The 7,047-nt window shown below is 49.2% G+C and overlaps 1 protein-coding gene across 1 annotated transcript in view; it reads left to right on the top strand.

The window, feature by feature from the left end:
* The window catches only part of LOC111956473 (unconventional myosin-IXb), a 36,102-nt gene that overhangs the window by 5,292 nt on the left and 23,763 nt on the right, over positions 1–7,047 (top strand). The window lies entirely within an intron of this gene.

The following is a 7,047-nucleotide window of genomic DNA, read 5'->3' as shown; positions in this document are numbered from 1 at the left end:
TCTCCCTACTAGAGAGCTCCTCATAGTCTCTCCACTTCCTTCCCCTACAGAGAGCTCTCTAAAGGTCTCTCCCCCTTCCTTCTCCCTACAGAGAGCTCTCATAGTCTCCTCCCCTTCCTTCCCCTACAGAGAGCTGTCAGTCTCTCCTCCCCCTTCAGAGAGCTCAACAGACTCAACAGCAGCAGCAACAACAACTACAGAGCTAGCCCCAACTATCTTTGCTACTAGTGCTGGAATTGTAAAGTATACACAGATTGACTGACATGTCTCAACATTGTGACAAGAAAAAAAAAGTCAGAAAGAGAGACCCATCCAGCCACTGTGCGTGTATTAGATGGCAACCTGGCAGGAGATGGTTGTGACTGGCCACTGTGCCGTGTTAGATGCAACCTTGGCAGAGAGATGGTTGTGACTGCCACTGTGCGTGTTTAGATGCAACCTGGCAGAGATGTTGTGACTGCCACGTGCGTGTTAGATGGCAACCTGCAGGAGATGGTTGTGACTGCCACTGTTCTGTTTCTCTGGTCTGCATGGAGAGCAGCATGCAGTTGTAGAAGTAGGTGCTGCAGATGCAGGATACTGCAGACCCATTCAGCTGCATGTGGACAGGATATGTCTGTAAGACATACCAAACCCTGCACAGAACAGATCAGTCACAGTGACAGTGTGCAGGCCCGTAGTAGTATTCCATAGACTCAGGCCGGTTGACCTGGACCGGGTTACGAGGATGACGTTGACTGCTGATTGCTGACTGGCCATCCCATTGAGGGAAGGAGGTAACTCCAAAAACGAATTATCCTGAAAATCCCAAGTTAAACATCAACACGTTGTGGACGGAGGCAACCCTGATTGTGATTGGGTTGCTTGAGGTAGAGCACCTTGACCTATGATGGTCAAGAGAAGTCAAGAAGCACGATGAAGTAAGGTGAGGGAAGAATCCTCTCACTGTCACAGGCTGTGCTCAGTAGGAACAAAACAGGAAAAATATTTGAAAGAAACGCAGTAGCCTGTCAACTGCAATAAGAATGTTTTTTCTGAAGTGGATCTATCCATCCTATAGAGCTGAAGAGGTGATCTATCCATCTACTGCACTGAGAGTGGACTACCATCCACTGCTACTAATGCTACCATCTCTGACCACTGAAGAGTGGATCTATCATCCTACTGACTAGCTGAAGAGTGGGTCTATCCATCTATGACCAGCTGAAGAGTGGATCTATCATCTACGACTAGCCGAAGAGTGTGGATCTATCCATCCTACTGACCGGCGAAGATGATCACCATCCTACTGACCGGCTGAAGAGTGGATCTATCCATCCACTACGCAGAAGTATGGGATCTATCCATCCTACTGACGGCTGAAGAGTGATCTATCCATCCTACTGACCGGTCTGAAGAGTGGGATCTATCCATCCTACGGACTAGCCTGAAGAGTGGATCTATCCATCCTACTGACCGGCTGAAGAGTGGATCTATCCATCCTACTGACCGGTCTGAAGAGTGTGGATCTATCCATCCTACGACCTAGCTGAAGAGTGGGATCTATCCATCCTACTGACCAGCTGAAGAGGATCTATCACTACTGACCGCTGAAGATGGATCTATCCATCCTACGACTAGCCGAAGAGTGGGATCTATCCATCCTACTGACCGGCGAAGAGTGGGATCTATCCATTCCTACTGACCGCTGAAGAGTGGATCTACCATCCTAGCTGCCATGAAGGTGGGATATCCATCATGGTGTGTCAACATCAGTAGCATGTTTAGCATAACACTTCACATACAGTAGCCTTTTACGTAGCATCTTAGCTCTCTGTGTGGTGTGTGAAATGTAATGTAGCAGCCACTCAGTTGTAGGAGATGTGATATCATGAGATGTGAGATGTGAGTTGTAAGATGTGCTATGCCAATGTTGTGTCTTAGGTCTCTCTTTACCAGTGTGTGGTGTCCTCTTTACTGTCAGTTGTTGTGTGCTTCTCTTTACGCAGTGTGTGGTGTCTCTCTTTACGCGTGTTGTGGTGTCTCTCGTACGCAGTGTTGTGGTGTCTCTCTTTACGCCGTGTTGTGTGTCTCTCTTTACGCGTGTTGTGGTGTCTTCTCTTTACGCCATGTTGTGGTCTTAGTCTTCTTTACGCAGTGTTGTGGTGTCTGTTTTACACGTGTTGTGGTGTTCTCTTTACGCGTGTTGTGGTGTCTCTCTTTAGCCGTGTTGTGGTGTCTCTTCTTACGCCGTTGTTGTGGTGTCTCTCTTTACGCCGTGTTGTGGTGTCTCTCTTACGCGTTGTTGTCTCTCTTTACGCCGTGTTGTGGTGTCTCTCTTTACGCCGTGGTGTGGTGTCTCTCTTTTAGCCGTGTTGTGGTGTCTCTCTTTACGCCGTGTTGTGGGTGTCTCTTCTTACGCCGTGTTGTGGTCTCTTCTGTACGCCTGTTTGTGGTATCTCTCTTTATGCCGTGTTGTGGTGTCTCTCTTTACGCCGTGTTGTGGTGTCTCTCTTTACGCTCGTGTTTGTGGTGTCTCTCTTTACGCCGTGTTGTGTGTCTCTCTTTACGCGTGTTGTGGTGTCCTCTTTACGCGTGTTGTGGCTCCTGCCGTGTGTGGTGTCTCCTTTTAGCCGTTGTGTTGTTGTCTCTCTTAGCCGTGTTGTGGTGTCTCTCTGTCGCCGTGTGTGTGTGTCTCCTCTTGTACGCCGTTGTTGTGGGTTCTCTCTTTACGCCGTGTTGTGGGTGTGTCTCTTACGCCGTGTTGTGGTGTCTCTCTTTACGCCGTGTTGGGTTGTCTCTCTTTACGCGTGTGTGGTGTTCTCTCTTTAACGCCGTGTTGTGTGTCTCTCTTTACCCGTTGTTGTGGTGTTCTCTCTGTATCGCCGTGTTGTGGTGTTGTCTCTCTGTACGCCGTGTTGTGGTTCTCTCTTTAGCCGTGTTTTGTGGTGTCTCTCTTTACGCCGTGTTGTGGTGTCTCTCTTTACGCCGTGTTGTGGTGTCTCTCTTTACGCCGTGTGTGTATGGTGTGTCTCTCTTTACGCCGTGTGTTGTGGTGTCTCTCTTTACGCCTGTGTTGTGGGTTCTCTCTTTACGCCGTGTTGTGTGTCCTCTTTACGCGCGTGTTGTGGTGTCTCTTTTTACGCGTGTTGTGGTGTTCGTCTTTACGGCGTTTGTTGGGTCTCTCTTTACGCCGTGTTGGTCTCCTTTACGCCGTTGTGTGTTCTCTTTTACCGTGTTGTGTGTCTCTTCTTACGCTGTGTGTTTCTCTCTTTATCGTTTGCCGTGTTGTGGTGTCTCTCTTTTACGTCCGTGTGTGTGGTGTCTCGCTTTACGCCGTGTTGTGTTGTCTCTGCTTTACGCGGTGTTGTTGGTGTCTCTCTCTTGTACGCTCTGTGTTGTGTTCTCTCTTACGCCGTGTTTGGTGTCTCTCTTCGCCGTTTGTGGTGTCTCGCTTTACGCCGTGTTGTGTCTCTCTTACCGCCGTGTTCTGTGTTTCCTCTTTACGCCGTGGTGTCTCTCTTTACGTCCGTGTGTGGTGTTCTCTTTATGCTTGTGTGTTGTGTCTCTCTTACGCCGTGTTGTGGTGTCTCGCTTTAACTGCCGTGTTGTGGTGTCTCTCTGTACGCCGTGTTGTGTGTCTCTCTGTACGCCGTGTTTGTGGTGTCTCTCTGTTACGTCCGTTGTTGTGTGTCATCTCTTTACGCCGTGTTGTGGTGTCTGTCTCTCGTTTACGCCGTGTGTGGTGTCTCGCTTAAAGTGTTGGGTCTCCTTTACGCCGTGTTGTGGTGTCTCTCTTTACGCCGTGTTTGGTGGGTCTCTCTTTACGCCGTGTTTGGTGTCTCCTTTACGCCGTGTTGTGTGTCTCGCTGTTACGCCGTGTTGTGGTGTCTCTCTTACGCCGTGTTGTGTGTCCTCTCTTTACGCCGTGTGTGGTGTCTCATCTATTTACGCCGTGTTGTGGTGTTCTCGTCTTTACGCCGTGTTGTGGTGTCTCATCTTTTACTCGGCCGTGTTGTGGTGTCCTCTCTTTACGCCGTGTTGTGGTGTCTCTCTTTACGCCGTGTTGTGGTGTCTCTCTTTACGCCGGTGTTGTGGTGTCTCTCTTTACGCCGTGTTGTGGTGTCTCTCTTTACGCCGGTGTTGTTGGTTCTCTCGTTACGCCTGTGTTGTGGTTGTCCTCTTTACGCCCGTGTTGTGGTGCTCTTTACGCAGTGTTGTGTGTCTCTCTTACGCTGTGTGTGTGGTCTTCTTTACGCATGTGTTGTGGTTGTCTCTCTTTACGCCGTGTGTGGTGTCTCTCTTTACGCCGTGTTGTGGTGTCTCTCTTACGCCATTTGTGTCTTAGTCGTCTTTACGCAGTTGTTGTGGGTTCTGTTTACACCGTTGTGGTGTCTTCTTTACGCTGTGTTGTGGTGTCTCTCTTTACGCCGTGTTGTGGTGTCTCTCTTTACGCCGGTGTTGTGGTGTCTCTTTTATCGCCGTTGTTGTGGTGTCTCTCTTTACGTCCGTGTTTGTGTGTCCTCTCTTTACGCGTGTTGTGTGTGTCCTCTCTTTACGCCGTGGTGGTGTCTCTCTTTACGTGCGTGTGTGGTGTCTCTCTTTACGCCGTGTTGTGTGTCTCTCTTACGCCGTGTTGTGTGTGTTCTCTCTGTACGCCTGTTGTTGGTGGTCTCTCTTTACGCCGTGTTGTGGTGTCCTTTCTCTTTACTGCCGTGTGTGGTGTTCTCTTTACGCCGTGTTGTGGTGTCTCTCTTTACGTGCCGTGGTGTGGTGTGCTCTTACGCCGTGTTGTGGTGTCTCTCTTTACGCCGTGTTGTGGTGTCTCTCTTTACGCCGTGTGTGGTGTCTCGCTTTACGCCGTGTTGTGGTGTCTCTCTTTACGCAGTGTTGTGGTGTCTCTCTGTGACGCCGTGTTGTGGTGTCTCTCTGTACGCTCGTGTTGTGGTGTCTCTCTTTACGCCGTGTTGTGGTGTCTTGCTTTACGCCGTGTTGTCTCTCTTTACGCCGTGTTGTGGTGTCTCTCTTTACGCCGTGGTGTCCTCTCTTTACGCCGTGTTGTGGTGTCTCTCTTTACACTGCCGTGTTGGTGGTGTCCTCTTCTTTACGCCGTGTTGTTGGTGTCTCCTTTACGCCGTGTTGTGGTGTCTTCTGTACGCGTGTTGTGGTGTCTCTCTGTACGCCGTGTTGTGGTTCCTTCTTCTGTACGCCGTGTTGTGGTGGTCTCTCTTATGCCGTGTTGTGGTGTCTCTCTTTACGCCGTGTTGTGGTGTCTGTCTCTCTTTACGCCGTGTTGTGGTGTCTCTCTTTACGCCGTGTTGTGTGGTGTCTCTCTTTACGCCGTGTTGTGGTGTCTCTCTTCGCCGTGTTGTGGTGTCTCCTTTACGCCGTGTTGTGGTGTCTCTCTTACGCCGTGTTGTGGTGTCTCTCTTTACGCCGTGTTGTGGGTGTCTCTCTTTACGCCGTGTTGTGGTGTCTCTCTTTACGCGTGTTGTGGTGTCTCTTCTTACGCGCGTGTTGTGGTGTCTCTCTTTACGCCGTTTTGTGGTGTCTCTCTTTACGCCGTGTTGTGGTGTCCTCTTTACGCGTGTGTGGTGTCTCTCTTTACGCCGTGTTGGTGGTGTCTCTCTTTACGCCGTGTTTGTGTGTCCTCTTTACGCCGTGTTGTGGTGTCTCTCTTTACGCCGTGTTGTGGTGTCTCTCTTACCCGTGTTGTGGTGTCTCTTTACGCCGTGTTTGTGTCTCTCTTTACGCCGTGTTTGTTGTCTCTCTTTACGCCGTTGTGGTGTCTATCTTACGCAGTGTTGTGGTGTCTCTCTTTACGCCGTGTTGTGGTGTCTCTCTTTACGCAGTGTGGTGTCTCTTGTCGTGATGTGTGTTTTGTCCTACATTTTTGTGCTATGTGATATGCAGAGATGCGACATGTTATGACGTAATAGTGTAACGGGAGTAGAGTTATGACAGTATGAAAAGTAAATGAAGAAACAGTACCTCAGAATGAGAAAACAGTACCTCAGAATGAGAAAACAGTACCTCAGAATGAGAAAACAGTACTTCAGAATGAAAACAGTACTCAGAAGGAGAAACAGTACCTCAGAAAGAAAACAGTACCTCAGAAAGAGAAACAGTCCTCAGAATGAGAAAACAGTACTTCAGAATGAGAAAACAGTACCTCAGAAGGAGAAACAGTACCTCAGAAGGAGAAAACAGTACCTCAGAATGAGAAAACAGTACTTCAGAATGAGAAAACAGTACTCAGAAGGAGAAAACAGTACCTCAGAAGGAGAAAACAGTACCCAGAATGAGAAAACAGTACCTCAGAATGAGAAAACAGTACTTTCAGAATGAGAACATTGGTCAGTAGGATGGATAGATCCCACTCTTCAGCTGGTCAGTAGGATGGATAGATCCCACTCTTCAGAAAACAAACATTCTTATTGGCAGTTGACCAGGCTACCTGCGTTTCTTTCAAAATATTTTTCCTGTTTTGTTCCTACTGAGCACAGCCCTGTGACAGTGAGGGATCTCTGTCCCTCACCTTACTTCATCCGTGCTTCTTGACTTCTCTTGACCATCATAGGTCAAGGTGCTCTACCTCAAGCAACCCAATCACAATCAGGGGTTAGCCTCCGTCCACAACGTGTTGATGTTTAACCTTGGGGATTTTCAGGATAATTCGTTTTTGGAGTTACCTCCTTCCCCTCAATGGGATGGGCCAGTCCAGCCAATCAGCAGTCAACGTCCATCCTCGTAACCCCGGGTCCAGGGTCCAACCGGCCTGAGTCTATGGAATACTACTACGGGCCCTGACACACTGTCACTGTGACTGACTCTGTTCCTGTGCAGGGTTTGTGTATGTCTATACAGACATATCCTGTCACCACTGCAGCTGAATGGGTCTGCAGTATCCTGCACTCTGCAAGCACCTACTTCTACAACTGCATGCTGCTCTCCTGCAGACCAGAGAAACAGAACAGTGGCCAGTCACAACCATCTCCTGCCAGGTTGCCATCTAAACACGCACAGTGGCCAGTCACAACCATCTCCTGCCAGGTTGCCATCTAAACA

This window comes from Salvelinus sp. IW2-2015, linkage group LG32 (genome assembly GCF_002910315.2).
Source record: "Salvelinus sp. IW2-2015 linkage group LG32, ASM291031v2, whole genome shotgun sequence".
Taxonomy (NCBI): Eukaryota; Metazoa; Chordata; class Actinopteri; order Salmoniformes; family Salmonidae; genus Salvelinus; species Salvelinus sp. IW2-2015.
This window is presented reverse-complemented; position numbering and strand designations above follow the sequence as displayed.